Source organism: Pristiophorus japonicus, chromosome 10, assembly GCF_044704955.1.
Source record: "Pristiophorus japonicus isolate sPriJap1 chromosome 10, sPriJap1.hap1, whole genome shotgun sequence".
Taxonomy (NCBI): domain Eukaryota; kingdom Metazoa; phylum Chordata; class Chondrichthyes; family Pristiophoridae; genus Pristiophorus; species Pristiophorus japonicus.
Genome location: NC_091986.1, coordinates 73,590,611 through 73,612,314, shown reverse-complemented (window position 1 = coordinate 73,612,314; position 21,704 = coordinate 73,590,611). Strand labels below are relative to the sequence as shown.

Genomic DNA, 21,704 nt, shown 5'->3' with positions numbered 1-21,704 from the left:
GCATGCATCAGAACTGCATTGCCATCATTCTACAAATATCTGCAAGTTCTAGCACACTTGCCTGGCACTGACTGAACAAAACTGCCTCGATGAGCTCCAGATCATCATGGAACTAGTTGCAGAGCTTTTCAATGTGCTGCAGGAAGGACGATTGTGATCCTGTATCACAGGAGTCAAGCTCACCATGTCTGAAACATTTCAGTCCAAACCTTCTTCCAACTAGCTTAAAGGTCATCTGAATTATCAAAAAATGTGCTGCCCATGAATGTATTAAATGTGTGCTCAGTAGTTTACATGAAATAGAGAATGCAAAACAATATGGCTGCCCAATGTCACTGCACTGTTGCAATTATAAAAGTTTGATGTTATTGATACCATCCATGTGATAGTGTAGTGATTATGGTACTGGATTAACAAGAGTGTGATCATCAGTTCAAATCCCACCATGGCAAGTTATGAATTGAATTCAAAACCAATCTGCTTCCAGAGGGTAAACAACCTGCCAAATTGTAATAATAACCGAATTGGCTCATCAATGTCCACTGGGGAAAGAAATCTGCCAGTCTTAACTTAGAGGACCTGAATTTGCGGTTGCCGACATCGCAAGTAAATCCACACCTACCTCATGCGACTCCCCTGCGAGAACTTCCTTTAAAATACTGCAAACATCTGTGCAGCGTACTCCCTCATGAAGCTCAGGAGCGCACCATTGTGTGTATGCGAACCGGGGATCATGTGGGGCAGTGAATATTTTACTTCCTGCTTCTTAGACTATAAGCTATTAATTTGGGTCTCGCCAGCGTTAATGGTCACGTTCGCAGTAAATCTCTCATTTCTTGCAGCTTCCTCCTTCATTGAAACTTGCATCTAAGTTCCATATTATTGGCAATCCAATACTCCCGAATTGAAATTCTGGGTAAATTCAACGGGAATACCGAGGACTTTCCTTTGTCTCTTCTTTATACAGATGATATAGATTTCAGTTTCTATATAATTCAATGTGACTCTGAACAGAATTCTGACATTAATCTCAAACTTTATCTAAATTATCCTATTTCAAACTACCAGACATTTTTCTCTCTTTCCCTCCAACCAAACATACATAACAGGCATTAACCATTTAACAATAATTTTCACATTGAATCAAAAAGACAGCTTTTCAAAAACTTTTTTAATGGCGTTCATCTGTGCTTAGCTTTAGTTAACAGCTAATTCTGATGTTAGAAATAAACCAGCACCATGGCATTCATTTGAGCCACACAGTGTTGTTTTCCTATCATAGGGCTCAATTTTCCCCAATGCCGTTTTTTGGCGTATTTCAAGAGTTATGCCCGTTTAATTTGGCCCCGACAACTCCAAAAAAAACTTGAAAGTTACCCTGTTCTAATTTTTGAAATTGGCGCTGCACAGCCTGTCGTTTAGCTTACGGGGATGGTGCCTAATGTCTGTGCCGAAAAAAGGATGCCCCCTCTTCTGCGCATGCGCGAAAAAAAAAGACCTTTTTTACAAGACTGCTATGGGCGCGCATGCCCAGTACACATTCCAGTCTGCATTCAGCCAGTTATGTGTGAGAACTTTGAGTGGTGTGTGAAAACTTTAATTCTCAGTGGAAAAAGTCAGAGCTGCAATATGCAACATAGAAACATAGAAATTTACAGTGCAGAGGGGGCCATTTCAGCCGATCATGTCCGTGCCGGCCGACAAAGAGGCACACGACCATCGGTCAGCCGCCCTGAAGGTTACATATAAACCTATAAACAATGAACAACGGCGGACAGGTAAGGAGCATCAACTGCCATGATGTGATGCATGTCGTCACAGACGAGCTGCACATTCAGGGAGTGGAAGCCTTTTCTGTTCCTGTACATCTCAGAATCCTCCAAAGGTGCTTGCAAGGCGATATGGGTACAATCAATGCAGCCTCTACCTTTGGGAAGCTAGCAATCCTGGAGAAGCCCACAGCTCTGTCATGCATTGCCTGGTCGGTCATGGGGAACTTTATGTAGTCATTCCTCGGGGCATATAGTGCAACAGTCACCTGCTGAATGCAGATATTTGTTGCATGTTGAGAAATGGCGCACACATCCCCAGTTGTGGCCTGGAATGATCCAGATTCATAAAATGAAAATGCAGCTGTAACCTTTACTTCAACTGACAAAGCAATCCTCCTGATGCTTCCAGGTTGCAGGTCTGCTTTTATTAACTCACAGATCTCGGTTACAACTTCTTTGCGGAAACGCAGCCTTCTCACACAGTCTGCATCACTCAGGTGCAGGTATGAATGCCTGTCTCACTATATCTGATGTGGGTAAGGCCTCTTGCCCATCATCCTACGTGCTCTGAGGTTCCTCAGGTGATGATGCCTAATCAATCTTCTCCTCCGCAGCACAATCATGCTGAAGGTTTGCATGAGGTATGGCATTGTCAATATTGCCCCCATAATTTAATTGTAGCTTTGCAAGAAGCTCAAAACAGCAGAACAAGGGATTTAAACCTTCTTTCCTCTCTCTCTGTCTCTCCAAGGTCAGCACCCTAGTATGGACCACACCCTGGTCTGCACATGCGCAATAGGCTTGCTTAGAACGGGAAGCTAGGTATTCAATGAAGACATTTTGGGCAACGAAGTCTAATGCAATTCTATAATTTTTGATGTTTTTCAAAGTATCACCCCACCACCGAATGTCTCCTCACCAGGCTAGAGGGTTGGAGCATCAGCCGCAGAATCGCTCCCTCGCCTGGACACAGGGGCTCGGCTTCCACACCCTCCCCCCACCCCCCCCCCCCAACTCCCCGGGCATCTTTTGAAGCTGCTGTATAGCCTAGGGGTTCTCATTCCTTATATAAATGGCTGGCAGTTCAGTTCAGCTTCCACCTTCCCCCTCCCGGGCTTCTTTTGAAGCCGAGCCCGGAGCCCCTGCGTCCGGGCGAGGGAGCGATTCTGCCGGCCGAAGGTCCGACCCTCGAGCCCAGTGAGGAGCCGTGATGGTGATGGCGTGGTACTTTGAAAAAAATCAGAAATTAAAGAATTACCATTAGACTTCCATTTTCTCCCTTTTGACTTTGAAACAATTAAGATTTATGATGCATATTCTTTGCATTCTTGACTCCCTCCAAAACTTTGCCTAAAAACAATGACCTCTTTCTGCACTGATTTTTTAATGTGTGCTGCTTTTTCTTAAGTGCCCAGAAGGTTTTTTTGGAAGTGGTCACATATGTCATCCTAGGAAAAATGTAAGTTGGCCAAACTTGCTTAAATGTGAAAAATTGCCGCAGACATCAGGTTACAATGATGTAAAAAAATCGTAACCTAAAATTCATACGTAAGTGAATTATGATGGTGCAGAAACTTTGGGGAAACTTGGAGATTTTAATTTACTCTAAAAAAAAAGGTGCACGCCAAAAAAACCACGCAGATAATGGGGCAAAATTGAGCCCTTAATCTCTGATCTGGGACTTTAGACACACAGCACTGCAAATTACTGGCGTTTTAAAGCCTGGCCTGCCAACATTTAATGTATGAGCAATATTCACGTGAGATTACCAGAAGAGAAAATGGCAAATAGTTTACATACATGTATATTATGTATAATTGCAAAAGTTACATATACAATTAAATGAAAATGGCAGCTTTGCCATTATGCAGTGTTTGTACTTCTGAATTGTTTTTTTGAGAAAGGTCTATGCTATGATACTTCAAGAAACATTTAAATAAATAAATGATTCTTCAAAATATATCCAATTCTGTGTTAGAACTTCATTCCCAATAAACACCTTTCTTTCTCACCCCTTACGGTCTGCAATAAGCTTCCTGTGCCTATTTGCACAAGACTTAAAAATTGAAAGCGTAATTACTTCAGAGTAGGTGGGCAATTAGCCCAATTTTTTGACAGCACATTGATTTCTATCGGGAAGTAAAATGCACAGTAAAGTCTCTGTGTATTTGTAACTTGACAGATCATAAGTTTGTAATTTAGTGCATGCATAAGCAGAAACGGAAATCCCATACTTGTTGTCAGTTTCAAAGGTGGTATGGCGCTGAATGCTGACAGTTCACCATCACGCCAACTGCAAATTCAGAGCCAGAGTGTCTATTGACACCACTTTGTCAGTTAATGAGTTGAAGGAGCTGTGGGACTTATGGCAGGACTCACAGCAAACAATCTATTTTACCGCAAACAAAGTTTATTTACTCAACAAGCAGTGTCAATTTGAACAGTGCACTATAGCAAACAGTCTACAAAGTCGATTTGAATAGAGTTTCTACAAATTACAGCAAACAGAACTCATGACCAAAACTACAGCAATGTCTCCCGATAAAAGCAGGATGATTTCTCCAGTAAAAGCAGTGCGTGGAGGATAGTTACATATAAATTATGTGAGTAAAATCAATCCCAGTCACTTACAGTAGCCCATCTCCAGATGTGCTTGATGAGGGAATTACCCAATCATCTCCATTCTGGCTGGGAATACTGGTGTCACTATATTCAGCCGTCTTAACTCCATATAGCCCATACTATGTGGTTGATCTTTCATGCTATTTTGAAGTGGCCTAGCCACTGGTGGCGGAGGAAGGCCAACCACTGCCTTCTCAGAGCAACTTGAGACAGGCCATATGAATAAAAAAAGTTAATGTGCACCACGCCGCTACCTCCTCCAGCTCACTAAATGAGATCTCCGTGATGTGTGCAGCTGTGTTGGCAAGTCAGAGAAACACAGTGTGCTGTGAACTGCTGTCTTTTTCTGAGTAATGCAAGACCGTTCTTCCATGCTTTAAAACAGACTTTCAAATGGCTGGGAGATGCATGGGACTTTACCTTTCCCTAAACCATCCTTGCTCTTAAACATCTGGATATCCAAGGCAGTCAAAGGTTTGTCATTTCTGAGCACTCCTGCAGTTCAGATTTGTTTCCTTGTATACTGTGTCATATTGTCATGAAAGCTGAGAAGAGCACTGCCAGTACAGACTCATACAATTACACCAGTAATTTTGACATGGTGTAAGTTGCAGCAGCTCATACATCGTGACAAATATTCATCCAACTTTCTCTGCATTCTGTGTCGTTGGGTTGTGTTCCAGTTGCATGCCAAATTTACATTCTAAGTTGTAGCTTTAATGTGTGCCCTGTTGAAGTATGAATGTTCATGGCAACCAGGGAAAGAGCAGTGTCGTTGTGTGAGGGCATGCAAGGACCAGCAGTAAATGTAACACAATTGATTAGGCAATGTTTGTGACAAATATACTTGAGTCATCTACCTGGGAGCGTACTAATCGTAATGCTCACATTGTTGACTGGCCGTTACCTCCTAGTAGGTATTCAGCGCTGCTGTTCTCTGGAGAGGATGGCCTGAAATACCTCTGGGCATCTTTCTCACAGGAAAAAGGCCCTTTCAGAGCTGATGACACAAACTATTGAATTCTAGTTACTGAAACTATTTCAACATAAAATAGTCGGGTACAGCTTCAGTGAAATTGGACCATTTCTCAGGTTGAAAGGGGGTTAACCCAGGGCTGCAGAACCACAGGCTTTCTTTGAGGAGCCCATAGAAGCACACCTGTTTCATCTGGTCCCACTGTGTAAAGTTTATGAATTACCTTAAAGGGTATCGTATTCTTCCTCATCGGGTTTTAATGAGTTTTGCACCTGTGATGGGCACTCATTGGGATCTGAATCACATTAAATCTGTATGTAGTAATGAGGCTCCCGCTTGAGTCAGGTGGGTACCTTGCCCACTTACGAATAGGGCTCAGTTAAGTTGGCGGTAGGCGAGAATCGAGCACAAATTGGGTGTCAAGTCTTTACACACTTATTTTACTTGCGTGCCCGCCCTGTTTCTGCCAGGCAGGAAGAGTTAAATTTCCCCCCTTAAAATAAACTCATCAGCATCTGCATGGAAATAACACTCAGATAAATGTTGTACAGGTGAACTGGAGGCTGCCAGTGAACTCCATCAATCAGCACTTCCACCCTCATAACTTCAGTTTTCAGATTCTTAAAGAAGTGTTAAAAAAAACACCTTAAACATGGTAATAAGATGATGTGATATGTGAACTTGGAGTAAACAAAAGTGAGCAAGGAATTATTTTGTGTTACCTTCTCTTTCAGAATTCATTGCTGCCGAAGCCAAGCCAACAAATATATCCATTTACGGAGTTTGTTACTAACTGAATTCAAATCTTGTAGACAGTGTGGTGCATGCTAATGAACAATCTGGATTTAAAATTAAAATTGTCAGCCAATTTACACACAGCATGATCCCACCAATAGTCAGATAAATGACCAGATAATGGCCCAGAATTTGCTGGTACAATAACAGCAAGTTTAATGCGCATGATGTTATTAGTGCGTAAATAACCCAACTAGTTTTGGCGAGGAAGAGATACTCCGTGAATTGCGAATTAGCACAAATTGCTAACTCTGCCGTTAGCCTCATGGAAATGGGAGCTTGCCATTGACCTCCTTGTGAGTTTCAAGAAATTGCTGCATTTGTGATGTTAAAACAAATTAAACATGCCGCAGAAAGTTGCCGCTCATACTTAATGGCATAAAGACCCTTTTAATTCTGAAATGTATGCTCCAACAATGCCACTCAACCTCTCTGGCCCAGAAAGGGAACAATTGAAACTGTGAATTCTCATTCATGCAGGTAGTAAATTGCTCTTAAAGATTTTTTAAATTTAAAATTCAATTTTCTTTAAAAGTTCTTACTTTTCCTTTCTTTCTCCCTCTCTCTCTCTCTTAATATAATCATTCTTTCCCTCTATTTATTTCTCTTTCAGTACATAATTTGGCTATAATTCACCCAATTTCCTTCTCCATTATTCCTCTATTTCTTTCTCTATTCTTAAATTTCACTGGTTAAAGAGACAGACAAACGTGACACATCGCAAGATGTCTTGCTCCACCAATTACTGGGCCAATCTGTTTTAGTGATGGTTGAGGGATAAATGTTGGCCCAGTTAAATGTGTACAGCTGAAATAAAATAAAATAAGGCAGAGATCATACCGAAGAACTTTTTGGGCTAAATTTTCCGGTGATGTGCGCTTCTGTTTTCGTCCCAGCGGGGCTGCATGGTGGCAGTGAGCTCTTCTGGGTGGACGGACAGCTTCCAGCACACGTTTACAGGGCCAGCTTTTCCGTAGGTGCGGGGCATTACCACCCAGAAGAGTTGAGCCAGTGAGCAACGCCCCTGGTGGCAACACCGGCTCGCTTTTTGACTCCTGCCCGACCCGTACACCCCACAACGCGACCTGCTGGGACCGCCTGTGAAAATGGCAGTGAGATAAGTAATGTCCACCTCAGCTAAGTGTGATTGTTTTTTCTTTGTTTTGCAATTATATTGTGGTGGTGTGGGCTATATATTGGAAATGTTTTTCATGGGTTTTTATCAAGTTTTATTTTTCTCCCCAGAGTGCTCCAGGGCCTGCTGTTCAGCTCAGAATTTTCGCATGCTCAGTCGGCCTAGCACCCTAAGAGAGGTGTACAATGCCTCCCTTAGCGCTCCGCCCCACACTCAGGGCCCAGCTACCCAATTTTGCTGACTGAGGTGCAAACTGTTCCCGGGCGCAAACTTTACCGCCCTGCCGTCATTACTGCCCTAAAATAAGCAAAACCAAAAATCCAGCTCATTATGTATTGTAAGAAAGAAACATCTTACATTTTTATTGCACCTTTGCAGACCCCAGGATGTGCCAAAGCACTTTTTAGGCAATATTGAACTTTTGAAGTGTAATCACTGCTGTAAAGTAGGAAACGCGGCTGCTAACTTACAAAGAGCAAGGTCCCACAACAAGCCAGATAACTGACCAGATAATCTGTTTTAGGTGTTGGTTGAAGGATAAATATTGGCCAAGAAATGTCACCTGCTCTTCTTCAAATAGTGTCATGGAATCTTGTACCTAAGCGAACAGACGAGGCCTCAGTTTAATGTCTCATCTGAAAGACAGCACCTCCAACTATTCAGCATTCCCTCCATGTTGCACTGAAGTGTCAGCCCAGATAACTTGCACAATTCTCTGGTATGGGGGCTGAAATCCATGACTTTCTCACTCAGAGGCATGAGTACTATGTTTGAGCCATGACTGTGAGCTGGGCGTAATATTTACCCCAAGGATGGGTGGGTTTGAGGCAGGTGGAAAGATAAAAATTTTTAAATTCCCAAACCCAACCCCAAATCACCTCCAACCCACCCACTTCCAATTTTAAAGGCGACGGGTCGTGGGGCAGGTGATCAATCCACTCTCAGGACACAGGCCGCGCTTCCATTTTAACTGTTTTCCTTATTACCGCACGGAGGCCAGGATTCCTGGGTCTCAGGAATCCCAGCAGGTAAAAGGAGGTGAGACGGGTCAGAACCATGAGGTAAGTGCTTTTAATTGCAAGGCTTGTAGGGTAGGAAGGCTCAGGTGGAAATTATAGTACACATAATAGTTCAAAAGCAAACAAAAGGGATGAGAGTAAAGTAACAGTCAGAAATTGTGCTTTCGACACTACAGGTAAAGAGAAAACTTAAAGATGTAAAGTGGTTAAACCAGGAGAGAGAAATAAGAAACATGTGAGTCAAATATAAGAGCTGAAGGACAGGCTATCGTGTCTGGCCCAAATAAGCAGTCTTTATACAAACGCACCGAGTATAAGAAATAAATTGAATGAATTGCAGGCGTGAATTCAAATTGGAGGGTATGACATGTCTGTCTTTACTGAGACATGACTGCAAGATGGTCAGTACTGGGAACTAAATATAGCAGCTTATAGGAAAGATAGAGAAAATGGCAGAGGGGGATTAGTGTTAGTGATTAAGGATGAAACCACTTCAATGATAAGAGAGGATATAACAAGAGGTAAGCAGGCAGTGGAGACATTATGGGTAGAATTAAGAAATAGGAAAGGTTTTAAAACTGCAGTGGGAGTTGTGTGTAAGTGTAATAACACAAGAGTCCTGTTATTATTAACTGCCATCGGGTGTAGACCCGATCTCTTTTATTCACACTTCGGATAAGTACAAGATCCGACTTCCTCTATTGCCTGCATGACATCCGACAGTGGCACCCTCTGGTGTCTGATGACCCCAAGCATAAATATATTACAACATCTCCCTTTCAAGATCTTAGTATCAGTCACTTTACAATACAAGACGATCTGGGACTTTCCGCTCACGAGTTGATCGTCTCAGTCAACATTAGTTCTAGGTGAAGTTCTAAGTCAGTTGTGACTGGAGGTTGAGTTACAGTTCTGGTTGGAGTGGAAATAACAACATCAGGGCCTGAAGGTCCGGGTTTAAGAATGACAATAGAGGCCTCTGGTGAATGAACGATGCCTGATGGGTCACTGACTGGATCTTTCTCAAACAGTTCCAGTTCATCTGTGTGCCGCAGTTTTACCTGGTCAACATGTTTTCTGGATGTTTGGCCCTCCTTGAGCATGACAATGAACACTCTGTTACCCTCCTTAGCTGTAACAGTACCAGCGATCCATTATGGACCTCAACCATAGTTCAGTACAAACACTGGATCATTGACAGAGATATCTCATGACATAGCAGTATGATCATGATACAATTGCTGACTTTGACGTCTGTTTTCAACACGATCATTCAAATCAGGATGAACAAGATAAAGCTTGGGCTTGAGATTTCTCTTCATCAGTAGTTCAGCAGGGGAAACACCAGTAATGGTATGAGGTCTTGTCCTGTAACTGAGCAATATACATGACAAACGAGTATGAAGTGAACCCTGAGCTACATGTTTCATACTTTGTTTGATAGTTTGAACAGCACACTCTGCTTGACCATTAGAAGCAGGTTTGAATGGAGCTAACCTCACATGTCTAATACCATTGAGTTTCATGAACTGCTGAAACTCAAGATTTGTGAAACAATATCCGTTGTCACTCACAACAATATCAGCTAAACCATGAGTAGCAAACATGACACGTAGGCTCTCAATGGTGGCTGTCGATGTACTGGATGACATAACAATACACTCTATCCACTTTGAATATGCATCCACCACAACAAAAAACATCTTTCCAAAGAATAGACCCGTAAAATCGATGTGGATCCTCGACCATGGTTTAGATGGCTACGACCAAAGGCTCAATGGAGAGTCCGCTGGTACTTTACTTAGCTGCATGCAAATTTTACACTGATGTACACATGATTCCAGATCAGAGTCAATTGCAGGCCACCATATATGAGACCTAGCAATGGCTTTCATCATAACAATACCGGGATGAGTGCTATGAAGCTCACGTACAAACTTTTCTCCACCTTTCTGAGGCATGATGACATGATTACCCCACAGTAAACAATCTGACTGAATGGACAGCTCATCCTTGCGATGGGTATAATGTTTGGTTTCCTCACACATCTCCGTAGGTGTATCAGACCAATCAACACTGAGGACACAATGTTTCACAACCGACAAAATAGGCTCATGGCTTTCCAGATCCTAACTTGTTGAGCAGTGACAGGAATTTCATCACTCTCAAAAGCATCCATTACCAACATTAGATCTGCGGGTTTAGGCGTTTTCACATCAGGTGTAGGCAAAGGCAAATGACTCAGTGCATCGGCACAATTCTTAGTACCGGGTCTGTGACAAATTATGTAATTACAGCCAGACAATGTCAACGCCCACCTCTGAATACGGGATGATGCATTGGTATTTATACCTCTGTTTTCAGAAAACAATGAAAAGAGTGACTTGTGATCCATTTCGAGTTCAAAACAGAAACCAAACAGGTACTGATGCATCTTTGTTACACCATGCACACAGGCCAAAGCTTCTTTGTGTACCATGCTGTAAGCTCTTTCTGCTTTTGATAAACTTCTCGAAGCATGTGCAACAGGATGTAGCTTACCTGACTCATTGGCTTGTTGGAGCATACAGCCAACACCATATGATGAAGCATCGCAGGCTAATACAAGACGATTACACGGATCATAATGTACAAGCAACTTGTTTGAACAGAGCAGACCCTTAGCTTTCTCAAAGGCTCCATCTTGAGACATACCCCAGACCCAATTGTTACCTTTTCTGATTGGCAAATGCATTGGCGATAATAAAGTGCTCAATCTGGGTAAAAAATTACCAAAATAGTTGAGTAGCCCAAGGAATGAACACAGCTCTGTCACATTCTGAGGCTAGGGTGCATTTTTGATGGCCTTGGTTTTTGAATCAGTAGGCCTGATTTCATCGGTAGAAATCTTCCTACTAAGGAATTCAACTTCAGGTGCCACGAAGGCACACTTCGAATGTTTCAGCCTGAGTCCCACTTTGTCCAGACGATGTAAAACTTCCTCAAGATTGTTCAGATGTTCAGCAGTGTCGTGACCTGTGACCAAAATGTCCTCTTGGAACATGACAGTTCTAGGAACGGATTTCAGTAGACTCTCTATATTCCTCTGGAATATGGCTGCAGCTGAACGAATTCTGAAAGGACACCTGTTGCAGACAAAAAGTCCTTTATGGGTGTTGCTGCAGGTTAGTTTCTTCGAATTATCGACGAGCACTTGTGTCAGGTAGGCCAACATCAGATCTAGCTTAGCGAATGACTTTCCACCAGCTAGCATGGCGAATACGTCATCAGCCTTCAGTAATGGGTACGGAACCTGTTTCAAGAATCGGTTAATTGTAACCTTGTAGTCTCTGGAAATTCTTACAGTGCCATAACTCTTCAACACAGGAACAATAGGCTGGCCCACTCATTGAACTCGACAGGTGATATGACCCCTTCACGTTGGAGTCTGTCAAGCTCAATCTCAATCTTCTCCCTTATCATATAAGGGACAGACCGAGCTTGGTGATAGACAGGCCTTGCATCAGAATCCAGGTGAATCTGCATCTTGGCTCCAGTAAAATTACAAATGCCACGCTCAAACAAAGAAGGAAACTTCTTCCACACTTGAGCACAAAAAGTGTCGTCCATCGAGGCACGCTTTGACATCACTCCATTTCAGCTTGATGTTGTTGAGCCAATTCCGGCCAAACAGCGTTGGACTATTACTTGGGACGATCCAGAATGGTAGATCTTGGATCACGCCATCATAAGGCACCTTGACTACTGCACTGCCAATCACCGGTAAGAGTTCCATTGTATAAGTACGCAACTTGGCCTTGCCTGGACTCAGCTTAGGCTCACAGCCTCAGTGTCCCACAGCTTGTCAAATATCACTTGGCTCATCATCGAATGACTTGCACCCGTGTCCAATTCCATTGATACAGGCACGTCATTCAGTTTCACATTAACAGTTATCGGCTGGCTCTTTGATGAGAATTAATACAAAGCATACACTTCCTCCTCAGGTTGTGTATCAAAGTCAACACTGGACTGGTCATCATCAACAATATAATGAGCAGCAGCAGCACGCTTGCTCAGTTGTGGGCACATTTTCTGGAGATGTCCCACTTTCGAACAGCCATTACAGGAGTATTGTTTAAACCGACACTGATGAGGACGATGATTGCCCCCACAACGTCAACAGGGTGAACTCAGCTTCGTACCAGTTGTCGGGCTCGGAGCAGCTACAGGTTTCATGTAAACAGCTGACTTGGCCCTGCCATGAGCAGCTTTGCCAGAAGTCCACACAATCTTGTTTACAGTAACTGACAAGTCTGCCGTGGAGCTCCGACCTCTTGATGATATCTGCCTCAAGTTCTCATCAGTTGTCATGCATGCCTGGGCAATCGTGATGGCCTTTTTCAAGTCCAGTTTCTCTTCAGCCAATAACTTCTGAAGAATCACATCATGGTTGATGCCGGCATGAAAAGGTCTCTCAACATGTCTTCCAGCATGTTCCCGCACTTACACGGCTCAGCAGGACGTCGTAGGTCAGTGACGAATCCCGACACGTCCTGGCCCTCAGCACGGACATGTGTGTAGAAGCGATAGCGTGAGATGATGATCCCTTCCTTCGGCTTTAGATGGTCACGCACCAAATTACACAATTCCTCATAAGGCTTGGCAGTTGGACGTAAAGGCGAGAGAAGGTTTCTCATGATGCCGTAAACCTTCTGACCACAGATGATGAGGAGAACCGCCCTGTGACGGACTGCATCAGCCTCCTCCTCCATTTTGTTGGCAACAACATATTGATCCAGACGGTCAACAATATCCGTCCAATCCTCGCCATCCACAAATTCGTGCAGAATTCCAATAGTGCCCATTGTAAATAGAAAAGTTCTTAGTTTACCTCATCGCCAATGTAATAATGCAAGAACCCTGTTATTATAAACTGCCATCGGGTGTAAACCCGATCTCTTTTATTTACACTTCGGATAAGTACAAAATCCGACTTCCTGTATTGCCTGCATGACATCCGACAGTGGCACCCTCTGATGTCTAGTGACCCCAAGCATAAATATATTACAATAAGCCCCCAGTAGCAACTGTGAAGGGCTAGATTGTATAAATGCAGAGATTAGACAAGTATGTAGCAAAGGCAGAGTGGTTTTAATGGGGGATTTTAACTTCCATACAGATTGGGATAAGCAGAGTCAGAATGGTAGTGAATTTCTTGAGTGTGTCCAGGATAGTTTTCTACAACAATATGTCCTAGAAGCAATAAGGGGGCAGATCATAATTAGATTCAGTAATGAGTAATGAGCCAGATTTAGTCAATAGCCTAATGGTGCATGAAAACTTATCCATTAGCAATCATAACATGATCGAGTTCAACGTAGTATTTGAAAGCAAGAAATGCGAAACAGCTGCTAAGATTCTAGATTTAGGTAATGTTGACTTCAATGTGATGAGACAGAGATTGCCTACAGTAAACTGGGCAAATCTGTTAATGGGTAAATGACAGAAGATCAGTGAGAGATGTTCCAAAAATATCTACCCCTGACAAGCTCTACTTTGCCAAAAAAAATCAGCTACGGACGACTAAAGAGGTAAGAGACAGCGTAAGACTAAAAGAAAAAACATACAAAAATGAAAAAAAAAAGCACAGATCCTGGCAAATGGAAAAGGTACAAAGAACAGCAAAGGGTCACAAAACAGACAGTAAGAACTACAATAAGGTAGTGTGAAAAGGAACTTGCAAGGGATATCAAAAGCAACACAAATTGTTTTTACATTTGTATTGGGAAAAATAGAGTAGTCAGGAGAAATACTGGCCTCTTGAAAACTGATATCTGTGATATTGTCAATGATGATATGGAAATGGCAGGCATGTTGAGTAATTACTTTGTTTCAATATTTACAGTAGAAGAGGATAGCATATCTGAAATCCCAAGGAAACTAATATTGAATTGGGGACAGGGACCTGATGGTTTCCATCCCACGGTTTTAAAGAAAGTAGGTGAGCACATTGCAGATACCCTAAGTATAATCTTCCAAAGTTCTCTCAATTCAGGAACCATTTCTTTAGATTGGAAAATTGCACATGTCCCTCTGTGAGTTAAGATTGGCGAGAGAGGGAAACCAGGAAATTACAGACCAGTTAGCCTAACATCTAGTGACGGGAAATTACTAGAGTCTATAAATAAGGATAAGGTGACAGAACACCTCAAAAATTTTCAGCTGATGAGAGAGAGCCAGCATGTCTGACAAACCTGATTACATTTTTTGAGGAGGTTATTAAAGTAGTGGACAGGGGAATGTATATGGATGTTATTTATATGGACTTCCAGAAGGCATTTGATAAAGTCCCTCATAAGAGATTGTTACCTAATGTACAAGCCATGGACTTGAAGACAAATTATTGAACTGGTTAGGAAATTGGCTGAGCGGCACGAGACGGAGAGTAGGGATAATGGGCAGGTACTCTAATTGGCAGGATGTAACCAGTGGTGTCCTACATGAACCTGTGTTGGGGCCTCAACTATTCACTGCATTTATTAACAACTCAGATGATGGCATAGAAAGCCATATATGCTGATGACACAAAGATAGGCGATATTGTAGGCAGTGTAGCTGAAAGTATAAAATTACAAAGGATATCAATAGATTAATTGAATGGGAAAAACTGTGGCACATGGATTTCAATGCAAGCAAATATGAGGTCATCTACCTTGGACCTAAAAAGGATAGAACAGGGTACTTTCCAAAACAGTGGCGGTCCAAAGAGATGTGGGGGTCCAGTACATAGATCATTAAAATGTCATGATCAGGTACAGAAAATAATCAAAAAGGCTAATGGAATGCTGGCCTTTATATGTAGAGGACTAGAATACAAGGGGGTAAACGTTATGCTGCAGCTGTGCAAAACCCTGGTTAGACCACACCTGGAGGACTGTGAGCAGTTCTGGGCACCATACCTTAGGAAGGATATTGTTATATATGTGGACTTATATTTACTCTGTACAGCCACCAGAAGGCTCATTCCCCGGAGTCCCAAGGGATCCCGTAATCCCATGGGAGCACAGGTATTTAAGAAGGCTTCACAAGTTAGAGAGGCACTCTGGAGATCTGCAATAAAAGACTAAGGTCACACTTTACTTTGAACTCACAGTGTTCAGTCTGACTCTTTCTCCATATATTATAACTGGCGATGAGTTGCAGATAGCGAAGATGCAGAGAACAGTGGGCATCCTGGAGAAATTTTTGGAGGGAGATGATTGGGAAACTTTTGTGGAGCAACTCGACCAATACTTTGTGGCCAACGAGCTAGATGGGGAATAGAGCGCTGCCAAACAAAGGGCGATCCTCCTCACCGCCTGTGGGGCACCAACATATGGCCTCATGAAGAATCTGCTCACTCCAGCGAAACCTATGAAGAAATCGTACGAGGATTTGTGCACACTGGTCCGAGAGCATTTGAACCCGAAGGAAAACGTTCTGATGGCAAGGTATCAGTTCTACACCTACAAAAGATCTGAAGGCCAGGAAGTGGCGAGTTATGTCGCCGAGCTAAGATGCCTTGCAGGACATTGCGAATTTGAAGGACATTTGGAGCACATGCTCAGAGACTTTTTCGTACTTGCATTGGGCACGAAACCATACTTCGCAAACTTTTGACTGTAGAGATCCCAACCTTGAGTCAAGCCAAAGCGATAGCCTAAGCGTTCATAGCCACCAGTGACAATACGAAGCAAATCTCTCAGCACACAAGTGCTGCTACAAGTACTGTGAACAAAGTTGTTGTGTATCTGTAAAGCATGCACTCCCATGTTTCGCCACCAGGGAGTGCATCCCCTGAAGTCCCAAGGGATCCCAGCATCCCTTGGGAGCACTGTATATAAGCCGGCCCCTAAGGCTGTTCCTCACTCTGGAGTGTCTTAATAAAGACTGAGGTCACTGTTACTTTAACCTCCCTGTGTGCAGTCTCATCTGTGTTAGGAACACAATAACTGGTGACGATTATACGAATCCAACGCAAAGATGCAGCAAACTGTGGACATCCTGGAGAAGTTCTCAGAGGGTGAGGACTGGAAAGCCTATGTCGAACGGCTAGGCCAGTACTTTGTAGCCAATGAGCTGGATGGAGAAGGAAGTGCTGCAAAAAGGAGAGCGGGCCTCCTCACGGTCTGCGGGGCACCGACCTACAGCCTCATGAAGGCTCTTGTGGCTCCGGTGAAACCGACAGATAAATCATATGAGGAGCTGTGTACACTGGTTCAGGAGCATCTTAAACCGAGGGAGAGCGTGCTGATGGCGAGGTATCGGTTCTACATGTCCCAGCGATCTGAAGGTCAGGAAGTGGGGAGCTACGTCACCAAGCTAAGGCGACTTGCAGGACAATGTGGGTTTGATGGCTACCTGGAGCAAATGCTCAGAGACTTTTTTGTACTGGGCATTGGCTACAAGACCATCCTACGAAAACTTTTGACTGTAGAGACACCGACCCTCAGTAAGACCATTGCAATAGCACAGGCGTTTATGTCCACCAGTGATAACACCAAACAAATCTCTCAGCACACAAGTGCTAGCAATGTTCATAAATTAACTGGAATTGTGTTTGCGAGCAGAAATGTACAGGGCAGAAACCACGAGTCTGCAACTGCCAGCAGGCCTCAGGTAACCCAGATGACTCAGAGTCCGCAACAAAGGATGAATATAAGGAAATTCACATTTTGATGGCGTTGTGGAGGCTTCTATTCAGCCTATTCATGCCGCTTCAAAGGTTATGTTTGCAAGAGCTGTGGAACAATGGGGCACCTTCAACGAGCTTGCAGACGAGCTGCAAGCTCTGCAAAACCTGCTAACCACCACATGGCAGAGGAAGATCGGTCCATGGTGGAACAAAGCAATTTTGAGCCTCAGAGAGAGGAGGCAGATGCTGAAGTACACGGAGTGCACACATTTTCGACGAAATGTCCACCTATAATGCTAAATGTAAAATTGAATGGTTTACCCGTAGCCACGGAACTGGACACTGGTGCTTGCCAATCTATCATGAGTAACAAGATGTTTGAGAGACTGTTGTGCAACAAGGCACTCAGACCAGCCCTGAGACCCATCCACACGGAACTGAGAACGTACACCAAAGAGCTTATCACTGCCCTAGGCAGCGCCATGGTCAAAGTCACCTACGAGGGCACGGTGCACAAACTGCCACTCTGGATTTCCCTGGGCGATGGCCCCACACTGCTTGGAAGGAGCAGGCTGGGCAAAATCCGCTGGAACTGGGATGACATCCGAGCGCTATCACATGTCGATGAGGCCTCATGTACCCAGGGTCTTAACAAATTTCCTTCTCTTTTTGAGCCAGGCATTCGCAACTTTTCCAGGGTGAAGGTGCGGATTCACTTGGTTCCAGAGGCACGATCCATTCACCACAAGGCGCGAGCGGTACCTCACATGATGAGGGAGAGATTGGAAATTAAGCTGGACAGACTGCAACGTGAGGGCATCATCTTCCCAGTGGAATTCAACGAGTGGGCCAGCCCAATTATTCCAATACTCAAAAGTGATGGCACGGTCAGGATTTGCGGCGATTATAAAGTAACTATTAATCATTTCTCGCTACAGGACCAATACCCACTACCTAAGGCAGACGACCTATTTGCGACGCTGGCAGGAGGCAAGACGTTCATCAAGCTCGACCTGACTTTGGCCTACATGACGCAGGAGCTGGAGGAGTCTTCGAAGAGCCTCACCTGCATCAACACACACAAGGGACTGTTCTTCTACAACAGATGCCCGTTTGGAATTCGGTCGGCTGCAGCCATCTTCCAGAGAAACATGGAAAGCCTACTCAAGCCAGTACCATGCACGATAGTTTTTCAGGATGACATATTAGTCACGGGTCGGGACACCGTTGAGCACCAACAAAACCTGGAGAAGATCCTCCAACGACTGGATCACATAGGGCTGTGGCTGAAGAGGTCGAAATGCGTCTTCATGGCAACAGAAGTGGAGTTTTCGGGGAGAAAGATTGCGGAAGACGGCATTCGGCCCACAGACGCCAAGACAGAGGCTATCAGGAACGTGCCCAGGCCACAGAACGTCATGGAGCTGCGGTCGTTCCTGGGACTCCTCAACTATTTTGGTAACTTCCTACCGGGGTTAAGCACTGTCTTAGAGCCCCTACATGTGTTATTGCATAAAGGTGAGAACTGGCTATGGGGGAAAAAAAACAAGTAATTGCTTTTGAGAAAGCCAGAAACATTTAATGCTCCAACAAGCTGTTTGTGTTGTATAACCCGTGTAAAAGACTTGTGCTAGTATGTGATGCATCATCATATGGAGTCAGGTGTGTATTACTCCAAGCTAACGTTGCGGGAAAGTTGCAACCTGTCACCTATGCCTCCAGGAGCTTGTCTAAGGTCGAGGGGGCCGACAGCATGATTAAGAAAGAGGCATTAGCGTGTCTGTTCAGGGTAAAGAAAATGCATCAGCAGCTGTTTGGCCTCAAATTTGAGCTAGAAACCGATCACAAACCCCTCATATCCCTGTTCGCTGAAAACAAGGGGATAAATACTTATGCCTCAGCCCGCATACAAAGGTGGGCACTCGTGCTATCAGCGTATAACTATACCATCTGCCATAGGCCAGGCACCGAGAACTGTGTGGATGCTCTCAGTCGGCAACCATTGCCCACCACGGGGGTGGAAATGGTGCTGCCTGCAAACTTGTTGATGGCGGCACAGCCCGCAGACTTGTTGATGGTCATAGAAGCGTTTGAAAATGATAAATCACCTGTCACGGCTCGCCAGATTAGGACTTGGACCTGCCAAGATCCTCTGCTGTCCCTAGTAAAAAAACTGTGTACTGCATGGGGGCTGGGCCATTATCCCCGTTGAAATGCAAGAGCTAATCAAGCCGTTCCAGTGGCGACAGGACGTGCTGTCCATTCAGGCAGACTGCATGTTGTGGGGTAACCACGTAATGCTACCCCAAAAGGCAGGGAGACTGTTATGTATTGATGTGTGTATCGTCCTGGTACCTTAAATGTAATATAAGCACAATGGTACACCACAGAGGGCGCTGTGGTGAGAAGCCTGGAAGTACCTGCAACAGGCAGTATAAAAGGCTGACCACCACACCTGAGAGGCACTCTGGAGCTGAACAATAAAGGACGAAGGTCACAGCAGTTAGACTTACACCAGACCGTGTGGAGTCAGTGATTTGTGTGCTACATACACTACATTGGCAACGAGGAAGCGGACGAACTCCACGCAACCATGGCTACTCTGGGCTCGCTAAAGGATTTTACCGTGGGCAATGATTGGGAGGCCTTTACGGAAAGGCTCGAGTACTACTTCACATCAAACGACCTGACGGAGGACACGGACGCAATGAGAGATAAGCGTAAGGCGATATTGCTCTCCAGTTGTGGAGATGAGGTTTATTGTCTCGTCAGGAATTTGCTGGCACCTGGGAGCGCCAGGGACAAGTCATACGAAGAGCTGACTGAACTTATTCGTGACCAGTTGAAACCGAAGGAGAACATCCTCATGGCCAGATACAAATTTTACCATCACTGCAGACCTGAGGGCCAGGATATCACCAAATATGCTGCAGACCTCAGGAGACTTGCGGCACCGTGTGATTTTGGGGCACACCTTGACGAGGCGTTACGGGACGTTTTCGTTATGGGGATTGGCCACGAGGGCCTCCTTCACAAGTTGCTAGCCACGGAACCCAGAGTCACTCTGACAAAGGCCATCACCTTCAGCCGGGCACATATGACCTCGACTTGCAGCACCAAACAAATGATCCACACAGTCTTGAACCCGGCAGGCACTGTCCACAGGATAGCGCCCACCACTGACAAAACTGCAGAACGTGGCTCTGCCAGGGGCAGAGAGCACGGACCTCGGGATCCTGGAACTCAGAGTCTGCTGAGAGGAGCCAATCAAGCAGCACCATGCTGGCGTTGTGGAGGAAGCCATGGGGCTCAGTGCAGGTTTGCCGAGTACAAGTGCAATACCTGCCACACGAAAGGCCACCTTCAGGGTATGTGTAAAAGAAATCGGACTCACCATGTGGCTGAGGAGATGGGGGATGATCCACTGTTCAGCGAGGAGCAGGTAGAAGATGATGAGGTGTTGGGACTGTACACGTGTACTGACGGTTCGCCCCCAGTGAAAAGGGAAGTAAAAATCAACGGAGTCCTTGTGAGTATAGAAGTGGACATGGGCTCAGGTCCGTCGTTGATGAGTCAGAGAACTTTTGATAAACTGTGGATTAACCCAGCTGCACGACCCAAGCTGGTCCCGGTCACGGCGAAGCTGCATACCTGCACCATGGAACTGATACCTTTTCTTGGCAGAACGATGGTGCAGGTATCCCATGGGGACGAGACGTACGGTTTACCTTTGTGGGTCGTTGCAGGCGATGGGCCGACGCTCCTCGGCCGGAGGTGGATGGGGACGTTCCGTGGGAGCTGGGAAGACTTCACCACTCCACAGGCTGCTGCTCCCCAGAGTGCTGCCATGCCCCGGGTCCCCAGAGAGCAGTGCCAACCGAGCTGGAGCTGCAGCCTCAATCCACCCACAGGCAAGCCCCAGCCCCGGACCTCACACAGGGATCCTGCAGCCTCAGCTCCCACAGGCAAGCAGCCCTGCAGAGAGGGGCCTAGTGGGGGGAGGGGGGTGGTGAGCCGGCGGTGTGCTGCGGGCGGGGTGCGAGGGATCCAGGATGGATCGGGCCCACGCAGAGGGAGAGTCGGGCGGCAGCAGCAGCTGGAGGTAGGCGGCCACGGCGGCCGCAGAGGAGGCCGCTACGGTGGCCAGCGGAGAAGCGATGACGACGGCCACAGAAGAGGCGGCAAGTCAGGTAGCAGAGGAGGGGAGCGGAGGCTGCGACAGCGGAGGGCATCCGGAGCGGCGGAGAGCAAGATGGCGGCGGCATCGAGTCCAGAGCAGCAGAGCATCAAAGATGGCAGCGCCCAAGGAGAAGCCTTGTGGAATCCTCCTGCATCAAAGATGGCGCCTTAAAAAGGAAATGCACCCGGGAGTCTTAAAAGGGCCTTACCATAAGTTGGTCCCCACAAAGGACTTCTGTAAGGCAGAGCGAGTCTAAAATAAGCTATGTTAATGTGAGATGGCGAATTTGTAATAAGAATTAATATTTTAATGTTGAATGGCCACTGTACTTTTCTAAAATAATGGATATGAAGTACAATTAATGATAAGAGCGAACAAGGAAATCAGGGATCCGTTACCAGTCAATAACTAGTTAATGTACCAGATAACATGTACCATACTAACGCACTGTCTATGCCTACCTGCCTTCCGTTGGACAAGTGTGATGTTATGTATTCGTGTGTGTATCGTCGTCCTGCGTCCTGGTGGGGGGGGGGAAGTGTGATGTTA

The 21,704-nt window shown here is 45.1% G+C and overlaps 1 long non-coding RNA gene across 1 annotated transcript; it reads right to left on the bottom strand.

Annotated features, from left to right (window-relative positions):
* Nucleotides 1-8,941: 8,941 nt before the first annotated feature.
* On the bottom strand, nt 8,942-21,244 carry LOC139275008 (uncharacterized). The gene is made up of 2 exons (XR_011595653.1): nt 20,370-21,244; nt 8,942-9,693 (listed from the first exon to the last, which is right to left on the bottom strand). It is a non-coding gene; the product is annotated as an uncharacterized lncRNA (long non-coding RNA).
* Between the last annotated feature and the right edge of the window lie 460 nt (nt 21,245-21,704).